The sequence below is a fragment of the Lathyrus oleraceus genome, chromosome 2 (genome assembly GCF_024323335.1).
Source record: "Lathyrus oleraceus cultivar Zhongwan6 chromosome 2, CAAS_Psat_ZW6_1.0, whole genome shotgun sequence".
Taxonomy (NCBI): Eukaryota; Viridiplantae; Streptophyta; class Magnoliopsida; order Fabales; family Fabaceae; genus Lathyrus; species Lathyrus oleraceus.
Window position 1 is genome coordinate 454,644,948 of NC_066580.1, and position 16,879 is coordinate 454,661,826.

Here is a 16,879-nt window from a genome sequence, read left to right on the forward strand (position 1 = left end):
TCTAATCCCAACAGTACGCACACTGCTCTAGGAGATTTCAAACGTTCTGACCTTTGATTTCTATTGACAGCTGTCTAGAAGTTCTAGGGTTAGACGTTTAATGCTCCACGTGTTGATGTATCTGATCTTCAGGAATACCAAAGGATTGGTTTCTGAAGATTTCTAACTCAGATATCTTCTTAACTTGTAGAAGTATCAGAGTCAGAGGCAGAAGTGTATTTGTTTTTATCAGAGTCTCATTTTACATGTTCAGAGCCAAATTACTCAGGGCAATTTTTAATGTTCAGATTTTCTAATATAAAAAGAAATCTATCTTCAGCTAGAGGCTTAGTAAAGATATCTGCCCATTGATGTTCTGTATCAATGAACTTTAATGTTACTATTCCTTTCTGAACATAGTCTCTGATAAAATGATGTTTTATTTCTATGTGTTTGGCTCTGGAATGTAGAATAGGATTCTTACTTAAACAAATAGCAGCAGTATTATCACAAAAGATAGGAATGTTACTCTCAAATATCTGAAGATCTTCTAGCTGATGCTTCATCCAGAGCATCTGAGTTGTGCACAGTGATGCTGAGATATATTCGGCTTCTGCAGTTGATAGAGCAATTGTTGACTGTCTTTTGCTAGCCCAGGAGATTAAATTGTTTCCCAGAAGCTGGCAATTTCCAGAAGTGTTTTTTCGTTCTATTCTATCTCCTGCATAATCTGCATCACAGTAACCAGAAAGCCTATACTCTGATGTTTTCTCATACATCAGGCCCAGGTTAGGAGTTCCTTTCAGATACTTAAGAATTCTCTTAACAGCTGTTAAATGAGATTCTCTAGGATCTGATTGGAATCTGGCACAAAGACAGACGCTAAAGAGAATATCAGGACGAGTAGCAGTCAGATAGAGAAGAGAGCCTATCATACCTCGATAGAGCTTCTGACAAACCTTGTTGCTTACCTCTTCCTTTTCCAGAATGCAAGTTGGGTGCATAGGAGTTTTTGCAGAGTTGCATTCAGTCATGTCAAACTTCTTCAGAACGTCTTTGATGTACTTGCTTTGATGAATGTACGTGACTTCTGGAGTTTGATTAATTTGAATTCCCAGAAAGAACTTTAGTTCTTGCATTAAACTCATTTCAAACTCTGCCTGCATTAACTTAGAAAATTCTTGGCAAACAGAAATATTAGCAGAACCAAAAATAATATCATCAACATAAATCTGGCATATCATGAGATCATTATTAAGGTTTTTACAGAAGAGTGTAGAATCAACTTTCCCTCTGATAAAATTTTGTTCCAGAAGAAAATTGCTTAAGCGTTCATACCAAGCTCTGGGAGCTTGTTTAAGTCCATATAAGGATTTCTTAAGTTTAAAAACATGTTCTGGAAAGTTTGAATTTTCAAAACCTGGAGGTTGATTGACATACACTTCTTCTGAAATATAACCATTAAGAAATGCACTCTTGACATCCATTTGGTATAATTTGATAGAATGATTAATAGCAAAAGATACAAGAAGACGAATAGATTCTAACCTCGCGACTGGAGCAAAAGTTTCATTATAATCAATACCTTCTTGTTGACTATAACCTTAAGCTACCAGTCGAGCCTTGTTTCTGACAACTTCTCCTTTCTCGTTCAGCTTGTTTCTGAAAACCCATCTGGTTCCAATGACATGAGTGCCTCTGGGTTTAGGAACGAGATCCCAGACATCATTCTTGGAGAATTGATCTAACTCTTCTTGCATAGCTGCCACCCAATCGTTATCTTGAAGAGCTTCATCACAGGACGTAGGCTCAATCAGAGACACTAGTCCCAGAGGAATATCTTCAGAAGTTCTGAAAGTAGATCTGGTTCTAACAGGTTCGTCTTTGTTTCCCAAAATCAAATCTTCAGATACGTTAATGCGACTTTTGACTTTCCTCGGAATTTCTGGAGATTTAATTTCTTCAGAGTCTTGAGTGACAGTTGCTTCTGGAGTTTTCTCAAATTCTACCAGAGTGATCTCTAAATCTGCAAACTTTTCAACTAGCTTTGACTTTTCAGGGTCAAGCTTATCATCAAATCTAACATGAATTGATTCCTCCACAATTTTGGTTTTTGTGTTGTATACTCTGTAGCCTTTAGAGCGTTCTGAGTATCCTAACATAATACCTTTCTGTGCTTTGGAATCAAACTTGTTCAGATGTTCTTTAGTATTTAATATAAAACAAATGCATCCAAAAGGATGAAAATATGAAATGTTGGGTTGTCTTCCCTTACACAGTTCATAGGGAGTCTTTTCCAGAATAGGTCTAATAGAGATTCTATTCTGAATGTAACACGCTGTATTTACAGCTTCTGCCCAAAAGTGCTTTGCTACATTGGTTTCATTGATCATGGTTCTGGCCATCTCTTGGAGTGTCCTATTCTTCCTCTCTACAACTCCATTTTGTTGTGGAGTTCTAGGGCAGGAGAAATCATGGGATATTCCATTAGAGTCAAATAATTCTTCAAAATCTTTATTTTCAAATTCTCCACCATGATCACTTCTGACTCTAACAATTTTAGAGTCAAATTCTTTTTGCACTTTAGAACAGAAACTGGTGAATACAGAGTGAGACTCACTCTTGTGCTTTAGGAATTTTACCCATGTCCAGCGGCTGTAATCATCAACGATTACTAGTCCATACTTCTTTCCATTGACTGATGCTGTTTTCACAGGGCCAAATAAGTCAATGTGAAGAAGCTCCAGAGGCTTAGAGGTAGAAACAACATTTTTCTTTTTAAAAGATGTTTTTGAAAACTTTCCTTTCTGACAAGCTTCACACAGAGCATCTGAAGAAAACTTCAGTTTAGGTAAGCCTCTGACTAACTCAAGTTTAGTTAGCTGAGAAAGTTTTCTCATGCTAATGTGGCCTAAGCGTCTATGCCATACCCATTGCTCTTCGTGAACTGACATTAAACATTTAACATTTTGATCTTTTAAATCAGAAAGATTTATTTTATAAATGTTGTTTTTCCTCTTGCCTGTAAAAAGGACAGAGCCATCGTTCTGATTTATGGCTTTACATGTTTTTTGATTAAAGATTACATCATAACCGTTATCACTTAATTGACTTATGGATAACAAGTTATGCATTAATCCTTCTACATAAAGAACATCAGATATAGAGGGAAGAGTACCATTACCAATAGTTCCGGAGCCTCTGATCCTTCCTTTCTGATCTCCTCCGAAGCCTACAAATCCAGCGTCTTTAAGTTCCAGGCTTTGGAACATAGACTTTCTTCCCGTCATATGTCGCGAGCATCCAGAGTCCAGGTACCATGACTGGTGTCTGAACTTTGCTGCATAGGATATCTGCAACATAGATAATTTTATCTTTCGGTACCCAGAATCTCTTGGGTCCTTTTAGATTAGTCTTCCCAGAGTTTCTTATAACTTTGGGTCTTCTAGCATTCTTGAATTTTTGTTCTTGTGTGTGTGTGTAATGATATGAAAACGGAGATTTAAGCTGGTTACTGGTAGAGGTTTTATTTTCCTCAGAATCATACCCAATTCCCCTTTTATTATTCTGACTTACTCCATAAATCATGGATGCCATAATACTCCTATCTATCCCATTCTTCAGAAATTGTTGAAAGGCTTCTTCATATTTATAAATAATTTTATTTGAAGTTTGTGGTGCTTGAGACAACGTTTCTTCTAATTCTAAGCTTTTTGTTTTAGCTCCATCTCTTTCTATCGTTAGAGATCTGATAGTATCATCTCGTGCTAGAATTGTTGTCTCAAGTCTACTACATACTTCAGATTTTGCTTTAAGAAGGCCTTTAATGTCTTTAACTTTTTGTTTTAATTTCTGAAGAGAGGTAAGAGTTTCTGATAAACATGATTCTAAGTCAGATCTAGAAAGTTCAGAAAATACCTCTTCAGATTCTTCATCTGAGCTGCTGGATGTGGTAGCCATAAGAGCTACGTTGGCCTGTTCATCAGAGTCAGATTCTGATGATTCGGATTCACTATCGTCCCAGGTGGCCATTAATCCCTTCTTTGTTCTGAAGGTATTTTTCTTGAAGATTTCTTTCTTAGAGTTATCCTTCTTCAGCTTGGGGCATTCATTTCTGTAATGACCTGTTTCTTTACATTCAAAACAGGTAATATCTTTGTTAGGTTTACCTTTTGAAGTTGACTCTGATCGATCCCCTCTGGGTCTTGATCTTCTGAAGTTGTTGTTGTTCCTCTTTTTCCAGAGTTGCTTAACTCTTCTGGTTAGTAGGGACAGTTCTTCTTCATCATCAGAGTCTTCAGGTTCAGAATCATCAGTGTCTGCAGTTTCTGCTTGAAGGGCTTTGGTTCTGTCTGACTTCCGTCTTTCAGGTCTGGACTTCAGCGCCACTGACTTGTTCTTTTTCTGAGGCTCATCCTCCTCTAGTTCTATCTCATGGCTTCTGAGAGAACTAACAAGTTCTTCAAGGCTGATATTGTTCAGATCCTTTGATAACTTCAGAGCAGTAACCATTGGTCTCCATTTCTTTGGCAGACTTCTGACAATCTTCTTAACATGATCTGCAGTCGTGTATCCTTTGTCTAGCACTTTAAGACCTGCAATAAGAGTTTGGAATCTGGAAAACATAGCTTCTATAGCTTCGTCATCTTCCATCTTGAAGGCTTCATATTTCTGGATCAGCGCCAGAGCCTTCGTCTCCTTGACTTGGGAGTTTCCTTCATGGGTCATCTTCAGAGAGTCAAGTATATCTTTAGCCGTCTCTCTGTTGGTGATCTTTTCGTATTCGTTGTATGATATAGCATTTAGAAGTATTGTTCTGGCCTTGTGGTGATTCTTGAAAATCCGCTTCTGATCTTCTGTCATTTTATTTCTGGGAACTTCAGCTCCATTTAAGACTGGAGGAGTATATCCATCTGTGACAATGTCCCAGAGGTCAGCATCATAACCCAGAAAGAAACTTTCGATTCTGTCTTTCCAGTAATCAAACTTTTCTCCATCAAAAACAGGAGGTTTAGCATTGTAAGAATCTCTTTCATTTGAGTGAGCCATTTGTTTTTCTCGCACTGGATCTCTCTACACGGTTAAGTGTTTGATTTGAAAATCAATAACAGAGCCGGAGCTCTGATACCAATTGAAGGTGAGAAAAACAAGAAAGGGGGGGTTTGAATTGTTTGAAAAATAAGCGCTTTTCCAAAATGAAAATCACACAATGATTTTATACTGGTTCGCTTATAACACAAAGCTACTCCAGTCCACCCGGCCAAGGTGATTTCGCCTTCAACAAGGACTTAATCCACTAATCTTGAAAGATTACAAACAACACCTAAGAGAGAAGAAAATCTCTTAGTCTTCTCAAGTCTACAGACTACACAGAGTTACTTGAGGAAATCAAACAAATAAAAGATACAAGATATGTAATCTAGAGTGCTTCTAAGAAAGCAAGTATTACAAACTTAAGAACAGATTTTTCACTTAATAAGCAAAAGCTTAGTGAAATTCTTTGAGAGCAAAGATGATTTTCTTGAGCGTGAAATAATTCAGTATAGTTTTGGCTAGTTAATTTCTTCTTATCACTGAATGTTGATTGCAGCTCTATTTATATATGAGTTGAAGTAGTGGTTGAATCTGGTGGATATTAAACTGAGTTTACTCCATCACTTAAATAGCTTCTGCAGTTTAACTTTTTATCTTTGAAGTGACTACTTACCACAAGTAGTATCTTTTCTCTTGGAAGTGGAGATTAACGTCTCTTTCTTAATAAGGAAATCCAATTGAAAATCTTTACTTGTCTTCAACGTTACTCTTTCATGATTAGCAAATCCATAATCAGAGTATTTGTGTTTCTGGAGAAACTAGGAATCTTGCTTCTGATGTTGATCTAAATAGATTCTTCAGAGGGCGTTGTTCAGAGTCAGAGCTTCTAGACTTTACTTCATGTTCAGATGCTTCTGAAACTTTGTAGTTTTGTCCAGAGTCAGACTTTCTTGAACGAGATTCCACTTCAGATGCTTCTGATACTTGAGAATTTGTATCTGATCTTGTTGTGCATCTGATGACATCATCAGATTTATTACTTCTTTCTTTAGAACCCTGCACACTTAGAAACTTTTCGTTAGGGTGCCATTTTTGGTTTCATCCTTTGTTATCATCAAAATCAAGGAATCTGTTGTAGAACAATTTTGTTCTTACAGATATCTCCTATGGAGTTAGCTCTCGACGACTCATTGGAGGTTTTCACTGTTGAGGAGGAGCTAGCTCTTGAGGAATGCTTAAAGGAACTTGATAGCTTGGAAGACCTACAACCGTGGGAAGTAGAGGAAGAAAATTTGAAGAAGGAGGTAATTGACGAGAAAGTGCCAATTGAATTAAAAGAGTTACCTTCGACTTTGAAATATGTGTTTCTAGATGAGACCGAGGCAAAGCCGGTCATCATAAGCAACCTTTTAACAAAAGAAGAAGAAGCCCGTCTAATCATTGTGCTAAAAACCAATCAAGAAGCTATGGGTTGGACTCTTTCCGATCTAAAAGGAATTAGTCCATCCTATTGTATGCACAAGATTTTGATGGAGGAGGATTTCAAGCCGGTGGCTCAACCACAACGCCGCTTAAATCCTACGATGAAAGAGGTTGTAAGAAAAGAAGTTGTGAAGCTTTTGGATGCGGGAATGATTTACCCGATCTCGGATAGTCCGTGGGTTAGTCCCGTGCACGTGGTTCCGAAGAAGGGTGGAATGACCGTAATCCGTAATGACAAAGACGAATTGATCCCGACTAAAGTTGCAACGGGGTGGAGAATGTGTATAGATTATAGACGGTTGAATACCGCGACTCGTAAGGACCATTTTCCACTCCCATTTATGGATCAAATGCTTGAAAGACTATCGGGCCAACAATACTACTGTTTTTTAGACGGCTACTCCGGGTACAACCAAATTGCGGTTGACCCGGTTGATCATGAGAAGACGGCTTTCACGTGTCCGTTTGGAGTGTTCGCATACAGAAAAATGCCTTTTGGGCTTTGCAATGCGCCGGCGACATTCCAACGATGTGTCCAAGCTATTTTTGCCGATCTGATAGAGAAAACAATGGAAGTCTTCATGGATGACTTCTCGGTGTTTGGTGGGACGTTTAGTCTATGCTTGGCAAATTTGAAGACGGTGTTGGAAAGGTGTGTGAAGACTAATTTGGTGCTAAATTGGGAAAAGTGTCACTTCATGGTGACCGAGGGGATCGTGCTAGGCCACAAAGTCTCAAAAAGGGGGCTTGAAGTGGATAGAGCTAAGGTTGATGTAATTGAAAAATTACCCCCTCCGGTGAATGTGAAGGGCATCCGTAGTTTTTTGGGGCACGCGGGGTTCTACCGGCGCTTCATCAAGGACTTCTCAAAGGTGGCAAAGCCTTTGAGCAATTTGCTCGCCAAAGATCAGGTATTTCTCTTCACCGAAGATTGTTTGCAAGCTTTCGAGGTTTTAAAAGAAAAATTGGTTACCGCTCCAATAATAGTCGCTCCCGATTGGAATGAAAATTTTGAACTAATGTGTGACGCGAGCGACTATGCCGTTGGAGCGGTACTTGGCCAAAGAAAGGACAAAACTTTTCATGCTATACATTATGCGAGTAAGGTTCTTAACGAGGCTCAAATAAATTATGCCACAACGGAAAAAGAACTACTCGCAATAGTGTATGCGCTAGAAAAGTTTAGGTCCTATCTTATAGGGTCGAAAGTCGTTGTCTACACCGACCACGCGGCGATTAAATATCTGCTAACCAAGCCGGATTCGAAGCAAAGGCTCATCCGTTGGATCCTCTTGTTACAAGAATTCGATGTCAAAATCAAAGACAAGAAGGGGTCGGAAAACTTGGTAGCGGACCATTTATCCCGTTTAGTGAATGTCGAGGTTACCGCATCTGAAAAGGAAATCCGGGAAGAATTTCTTGATGAAAAATTGTTTAAGGTTCAAGTTAGGCCGTGGTTTGCAGACTTTGCAAACCACAAGGCTAGTGGTTTCGTGCCTGCCGACCTAACTTCGAACCAAAAGAGGAAGTTCCTTTCGGATGTGAAGTATTATGTTTGGGATGACCCATACTTGTTTAAGTTGGGTAGCGATAACCTGTTAAGGAGATGCGTAACTGGTGATGAAGCCCAGAGCATCCTTTGGCATTGTCACAACTCGCCTTATGGCGGGCATTATAATGGGGTTAGAACGGCCACTAAAATTCTTCAATCGGGATTTTATTGGCCAACTATTTTCAAAGACGCACATATCCATGCGCAAAGTTGTGATAGCTGCCAAAGAAGCGGTGGGATAGGTAAGAGAGATGAGATGCCTCTCCAAAATATCCAAGAAGTGGAAGTGTTCGATTGTTGGGGCATCGATTTCGTAGGACCTTTCCCACCCTCTTACGGGAATGAGTACATGCTTGTGGCTGTTGATTATGTCTCGAAGTGGGTTGAGGCGATTGCCTCACCTCGGGCGGATGCCAAAACGGTGATAAAATTTTTAAAGAAAAACATCTTTTCCCGTTTTGGAACCCCCCGAGTGTTGATAAGTGACGGAGGGTCACACTTTTGCAATGCACCTTTGGAAACAATTCTAAAACATTATGGTGTGTCGCATAGGGTGACAACTCCGTACCACCCTCAGGCTAACGGGCAAGCGGAGGTCTCTAATCGAGAGATTAAGAGAATCCTAGAAAAAACCGTGTCCAATTCTAAAAAAGAGTGGTCCCAAAAATTGGACGAAGCATTATGGGCCTACCGTACGGCCTTTAAAGCTCCAATTGGCCTAACTCCGTTTCAATTGGTATTTGGTAAAACTTGCCATTTGCCGGTTGAATTGGAGCACAAGGCCTTGTGGGCCATAAAGTTTTTAAATTTTGAAAATGAGGCGGCCGGTGAAAAAAGGAAAGTACAACTTCTTGAGTTGGAGGAGATGCGCAATGCCGCATACCACTCAAGTTGGTTGTACAAGGAGAAAGCAAAGAAATATCACGACAAGAAGATCCGAACCAAAGAATTCGTGCCCGGACAATTGGTCTTATTGTTCAACTCCCGGTTGAAGTTGTTTCCCGGGAAGTTGAAATCAAAATGGTCCGGGCCATTTCGGGTGAAAGAAGTAAAAGAATACGGGGCCATTATCATTGAAGACATGGACGAGAAAGACAGTTGGACCGTGAATGGCCAACGATTGAAGGTGTATCTCGGCGGTCATGTGGATCGCGAGAGTTGTGCTCAGCCGCTCGATGCTCCTCTGTGAGCATCGCACCGTCGAGCTTAGCCGACGTTAAACAAGCGCTAGTTGGGAGGCACCCCAACATTGTAAGTATTTGCTGTTTTATGTTTTCTGTTGTAGTGAGTACCCTTTGCTGAAATCAAGCTGGATGACTTGCAAGTGCTGCATTTGCAAATGCACTTACTGTCATGCTCGCTTGCAGCTCGCTAGGCGGGTCTGCAGCGAGCGCGCTCGCTGGCTGCTCGCTAGGCGAGGCAGTAGCGAGCGCACCAGTACTGTTCTATAAATTTCTCAGCAGGGCATTTTGCCCCAAACCCTCAAAAATATTCAGAGCTGTTCTGCTGAGAAAATTTTGCGAAACTTCTCTAACGCCCGCATTCGCATCGCTATCACCAACCCTCGCTCCTTCCTCTCGATTGCAAACTCTCTCCATTTTACATTTCCAAATCCGTGTACCAAAGGTTTGCCCTACTTCATTTTCTTTTTGTTTACTCTTAAATTCCAAATATGAATAGCAAATAGGATAAGTGTAGTATGGGAAACATTGAGGTTGCATGTGATATTGTGGAGTTTGCAAAGTTTGGATTTAGGTTTTCAAATTGGGGATTTAGGATTACTTTAGGTTTTGCATGCAATTAGCAAATCCCCAATAGCATTAGAACGATTATTTGGTTAAAAAATCATTGGGTTCTGTGTGGGAACCATTTGTGTACGGGTATTGGGGAAAACATCTTTGAAAATGCAGAAAATCCCAAAACCCGTAAGGTTCGCTAGCAGCTCGCTAGGCGAACCTGGGGCGAGCGTTCGCTGCAACTTCGCTAGGCGAAGCAGCAGCGAACATGACAGTATTTTGATTTATGTTTTAATGGCTAATCTGTGTGTTGGTGTGTGTTGTTTCTTTGAATATTTTGCAGATGGAGTCTAGATCTGGAGCTGGTAAGAAAAGAAAGGGAGCTGCAACTACTTCCAGGACCGTGCCGATTCAATTCGATACCGACAAGTTTGTCGGTCCAAAACAGGCTGCACGGTACATAGCTTTGGAGAAGCGAAAAATACTTCCTGAGAGGCGTTTTCTGATCAACCCACAAGGCACTTACAGAACTTTCGCCGGGTTGATAGACGCCAAGAAGTGGGATAGGTTGATAAGTCCCTTGGAGCATTACGACATTGCTACAGTGCGGGAGTTTTATGCTAACGCACTGCCCGACGACGACGAGCCCTTCACTTGGGTTTCTAGAGTTGCCGGGCGTGAAATTCCTTTTGACCGGGATGCGATCAACCGAATCCTAGGGGAACCGCTCCAGCTGGGAGCTGATCAGAGAGACCAGTACCACACCGACCTCAGACTTCATCGAGATGTCGCTGCCATTACCGCCGACCTGCTTTTACCTGGGAAATCGGTTGAGCCGAACCCATCTGGGGTTCCTGTGAGATATCATCGGGAGGACATGACTCCCATGGCTCAGCTGATCCTACTCTTGGTTTTGACCAACATCCAACCCAAATCACACACCTCTACTGTGCCGATCCCAATGGCACATTTAGTCCATTCCATCCTCACAAATGTCGAGATAGATGTCGCGAGGATAATCGCCAATGAGCTGAAGACCGTGGTTGAGAGCGGGCTTAAGTCAGGGGCACGTGTTAATTGTCCCTTGGCCTTCCCATGTTTGATTATGAGCTTATGTGTTCAGGCTAGGGTGAGACTTCCGTCTCGTGGGCAGGTTCGAATCCCGGCACCTATAGATGATAGGTATGTGGCTAAGTATTGTAGAGCTAAGACTACTGGTGGCAGTGCAGCCTCAGGAAGTACTCGGGCTGCTGATGGTCCTAGTGCTTCTTCTCCCGGACTTGATCCGTACCTGAGGGCTGTTTGTGACTACAGTTTTGAGTGGATGGCAGCATCCCAACGAGCTATGATTGATATGCACAACAGTATGCAGAGGTTGGAGCTGCAAGGTAATGACCCCTCCGGTGCTCGAGCATTGTTAGCGCGTGAGCAGTTTATGCTTAACGCTAATTGGCCTGTGGACAGGCCAGTCTATGGTGAGGGGGTGGACGCTGAAGCTGAGAATGATGATGATGATGTTGATGATGAGGCTACCGGTTCTGAGGCCGGTAGCGAGGAGGAGTCCTGAGCCCTTTGTGGGTTAAGTTTTTGTATTTGTATTTCAGTTTTTATTATGTCATTTCCATTTGTATTTTCGAATTTTGTATTTTGACCATGGGTTGTACTATTGGGGTGTTTTGTCCCCCACGAACAAATTTTTATTTTCAGTTAATGTTATTTAATTATGTTTTTAATTTTGTGTGTTTAATAAATTTTTGGTTGAATGAGTGGCAAACCCTTCTAGATTGGTTGCTCCTCAAGAAGTACCCAATGAAGGTGCATCCGAGCTTGGATGGCAATGATAAGAATAACAAGTGAATGAAGCTAAGGTACATGGTTACCGTCGGCTAGAATTTTAGAATGCATTAGGAACTTTACTCTTTTTGGTAAATTGAATATTGTCTTTGTGCAACATAATAGAATGAATGTTTCATCTAGAACTTAAAACCACAAATTGTGAGGAAACCTCCATTGTTCACTTAAATGCTGGATTCTAATAAGTTTTGTTGATTCATGTGATTCATGCTTTGTCTTTTACTATTGTGAAATTGTGGAAGCAATTAGAAATGATCAAGGCACTTGTTTTCTTTCGAGCACAACTACATCCAAAAACAACTTACCTGTGAGCAGAGAGAGTATTTGTTAACCCCTTTGAGCCTGAACAGTTGAATCTCGGCTTGTAATAAAGCGAGATCTCAAAAATCTTTTTTTTACACAACCCGGAAAATCTTGATTATTGTTCTTTTGCCGTAAAAAGTTAAGAGCATTCACTTAGGGTGTGGAAGAAATAAGTTGGGGAGAACGAAAAAGAATTGGTAAGTACCACAACTCTTGAAAAAGAAAAGAAAAACCGAGCAAGCATAGAAAAATATATGTATAGAAAATGTAGAAAATAAACATCTGTTTTGTATATTTGATGTGAAAGAAAAGAACAAAAATAGAAAGAATAAAAAAAATGCTTGCTTGGAAGAAAAATAGTGAAAAATAAAAGTGGAGTTGTGGAATATGTGTTGTGAAGGTTACAAATAAGAAACAAAGGAAACAAAGTCGAGTAGTGTGAATAATACTGTGAATGTCTCTTTTGCATCGGCACTTTCGTTTCAATGGCCTTAGAAATGACCCTTGTTTGTTAACCTAACCAAGCTTCAACCGAAAAGCCCTTAGTGATCTTTTTGCTTCCACAGTAGCATTTTTAATTGATTAGACATTGTATGAATCTGTTTGATTTCTTCATTATTTGTTAGAGAGTGAGATTAGTCCCGCGGTTGCAAACGCGCAAAATCTTCATTCCTTATTCGAAGAGGAGAGATAGGATGATTCATTCAGAATAGTATTGTTGTAGATAGATAAATATTTTGCATTGCTATTTAAGTTTAAGTTCCTAGGTATTATTTTATTCGAACCGTTGGGAACTTGTATATGCGAATTTCGCTTGTGTTTGAGCCGTTTATCCAACTTCGGAGAAACCGTTTCTTAAAGCAAATCCTCTTGTCCTTCAAGAGGCATACTTTGCTTGAGGACAAGCAAGAATCTAGTTGGGGAGAGTTGTTAGATGCCCAAAAGTGCTTATTTGAGCTATCATATGTGGGCATCTTTCACTCTTTTTCGTTGCTAAAATTGTCAAAATCACATTTATTTTACATGGAATGCGTTACATTGATAAACAAGCTTGGTGCCTTTGATGTGTGTGTTATTGTGCAGGAAAGGCATGAATTAATTGATAATAAAGACACAAAAGAATTGGCAAAGGAACCAAAGAATAGGAGCATTTCATCTGCCTGCTCGCTAGGCGAGGCTGAGGCGAAGAATGGGTTCGCTAGGCGAGCTCCTGGCGAACAGCTCCAGTAAATTAGCAAATTAATTCGCTAGGCGAGCTCAAGGCGAAGTCTGCAGCGAATTCATTCTGTTTTGGTGAAAAGTGCAGCCAACACTCACTCGCTAGGCGAGGCTCTAGCGAGTCCCCAGCGAGCATTCCAGTAGCAAAACCTCTCAACCTCGCTGGGGCGAAGGTTGAAGCGTGTCCTTCGCTAGGCGAAGGTATGTTCGCTAGGCGAACATGACAGTTCAACAGGCCCTGTTTGCTCTGGGCGCAGGGGCTTTTTATGCTCATATTTGACCTTCGCTAGGCGAGCCATTCTGCTCGCCTAGCGAACATGACAGTTCTGCACTTGTCTATAAGTAGCAGGTGCCACTTTTGGGCACCATACCTCATTTTTACCAACTTTTCCATTTTTTGTACTTTCTGCTAGATATTTTACAGCATTGTTTTGGAGGAGCTTTTATGCCCTAATTTCATTTCTCTTCATCTAGCAACCATCTTCCACAAAAAGAAGGTGGATTCCCATCCAACTTCGATTACCCGACTTGGATGTTGATCAACCTTCTTTCCTTACTTGCCGACCAAGCTACCATGAAAATGAGTAGCTAAGTCATCCATTTGTCAAGGTTAGATGTAGGTGATTTCTAGCTTTGTGTGTAAATGTAAGGATCCTCATATGTAAACTCTTTAACGGTAAATATATGATGAAAACTTTGTTTCTATTTAAAACTCTTTGTGTTGGTATTTGATCGAGAGATGCTTACCGATTCTTGACCTAGGTTTTCATCCAAACTTGTTTGTTAGCTAGAGATAGTAACGAATGATTTTGTTCACCATAAGGTTGAACCAAAAAGTTGTCATTTTGATAGATTTTGTTCGAGAGAAACAATGGATCAAAATAGCAAAACTCACAATGGGTGTTCGAGAGAAACGCATTGAGAGGACCTTGTGAAATTATTTATCATCTAAAGGAGTTTATAAGATTGTTGACCGAGCAAATACATGCAAAGTGATCATTGAAACCTAACTTTGACAATATTTCTCATATTAATCAAAACATAACTTTTTCCGCAATTAATTACTTTGTATGCAAGATAACTTGATTAAAACCAAAACCCTAGTGTTACATTAAGTTAAGATTAATTCAACCATTGAACGGCAGTGATATCTTACAATCTCTGTGGATACGATAACAAAAACCCGACACGAAAAATACATTTTCAACAGACACCGACCCTAATTGTAAAGGGGGCCGCCGATACTGTTCACAAAGAAAAAAACATATAGAAAAGAGAGAAAGAAAACCCTACCGTTGCCCTACAGAAACGTATGCCGAACGTCACTCAAAGCTCCATTTTTCATAAGATTTGTTTAGCAATCACTTAAAAACGTAACCAGCCTGAGCTAAGCTTTGTCACTCAAAACCGATAACAAAAATGCAGAGTAGAAGGTGAAAAGGCGAAGTAAGTGAGCGAGTTCAGGAGGAGGGTGAACCGACCAACAATAGAGCATTCGGAAGAGAGTTTTCAGCATTACCTTCTCAACCGCCATTGGATTTCGTTGTGACAATTTGGATTTCTCGTGAGGGAGTGAGATTGTTATGAATGTCTTTTTCTATTTGATTGATGCTTCTCTACGTTTTTTTTATGATTGATTTTAATGTTTTCTTCAGTTGGAAATTGACACTTGTCTAATATGCTCTAACCAAGTCTCTTGACTGTTCATTTTAGCCGCTTCGCATTAAAAGCTAACAGCTAGCCATCAATGATGGCAGCTTGTCTTGTTTCTAACCCCACAACCATGTGGCCAGTGTTTACTCTTGGATCCCATAGAAATCCAGCGGCCCATTTTTGTTGGTTTATTGTTTTTTTTCTTCGTTTTTCTTTCTTTCTCGGTTATCACTTAGGTATTTGTTGGTCGTAGCCTAGCAGCAAAAACTTGTGTTCGGGTGGAGATGGAGTTAGTTCATATCCCCCTTTATAGTGGGTTCGATTCCCACTTGTGGCATTTTTGTTTTTTTAGCATTTAACTTCCTATTGTTAATTTTTCATGTTTATGTCTTAACCCAATTTCTCCTATACTTATTTTTTAATGCTTACCCTTTTATTTATTTTTAATTGACAAAGCATTGATTTTAATTTATGGATTCAACAACTCTCATGTTGTTTATCTATAATTTTTTTATCGAAATATCAATAGAATTTCGCCACGTTATGATTAATCGCATATGACATTTCAATTATTGTCAATATGTGCAAACCGGCTTTGAGCACATTATCTAGGTTTCTTGTTTGCTTTTCAATTTCCACCTCTGTGCACGTTCTTGCGTTATGTGACTTTGATTCGCATCCTCGCATCCCGATTTTTATCCGTGCACGTCCCGATGCTGTTTCTTTCAATTTAATTTTTGAGTGCCTTGTGAATATAACTTGTTGTGTTATTTATTTTCTTCACATGGCTTACTCTTGGGCCTTCTTACAATGAGACAGTTCTCTTACACCTACACTAATGCCTTGTTTATCCATTGATTGATCCGATTTAGTTATTTCATTACTTTGAATCCCCATCCGATAAAATGTACTCCTACTCCCCTGACATGTAATAATTTTATCGCTTTTTATTTCTCTATTTGCTTGACTGTTTAGTTAGCTACTAACACAAGAATAAAATCAACTATTTCTAAAGGATCAAAAATAAAAACTCGATCCAATGTCGAGTATTTTCTCAATAAACAAATCAATCCATTTTTTCCTCCCATTCTATTCCATTTCTTTCAAACCTTCATCAAATGCTTGATCCAACATCAAGCCATTTTTCATAATAAAAACTCAAAAAATATTAATTCATATTTAAGACCCTTTTCAATAAAGATGGAAATGGAACATGGTGGATACCACGCACTCCTGAGACTAGGGTTCGAGATAGATGTCTCGCCTATCCTAGTTCTCGCCGTCATCCAAATCTATCTATTCTGTTTCTCTCAAACACTCATTCAAATTTCTCTTAAACGTCCATCAATGCTTGATCCAATGTCAAGCCATTTTCATAATAAAACTAAAAAATACTTAATCCCTATTTAACACTTTTTCAATAAAGATGGAAATGGAACATGGTGGATACCATGCACTCTTGAGATTAAGATTTGAGGTGGATGCCTCACCTATCTTAGCTCTCGCCATCGTTTAAAATTGTCAATACAGTTTTCTTCAAACCCTTTCTTAATCAAATTCAAAACACTTAATCCTTATCAAACACTTTTGCAAATAAAATGGAAATGGAACGTGGTGGATACCACACACTCCTGAGACTAGGATTCGAGATGGATATCTCGCCTATCCAAGTTCTCGCCATTACTCAAAACATATCAAACCAATCAATTTCTTTTCTCGCCGTTGTGCGATTGACCTCTTAAACCTTTTCTCAAATGAAAGGTACTTTGTTTCAAAACAATTCAAAGCAATGTTTCTCCACCTGTTTTGGGTAGTCCAACAATGTTTTCATCGATTTGGCACAAAGTAGCTTTTGCTAAAATAGACCAACAAACAAACATTTTTCTACCCAGAACTACGTAAGCCTTGACTTCTCTATTGAGATACGTAGGAGCAGGATTTGTAAATCTTGTCAGGCCCACTAATAAAAAACTTAGGTTTAGTCCTTCGTCAAAAATCCAAAAACATTTTCCTCTCTTTTATTCTTTCTTTCCCACCTAATAACTTAAAGCCTAACATTTCAAATTAA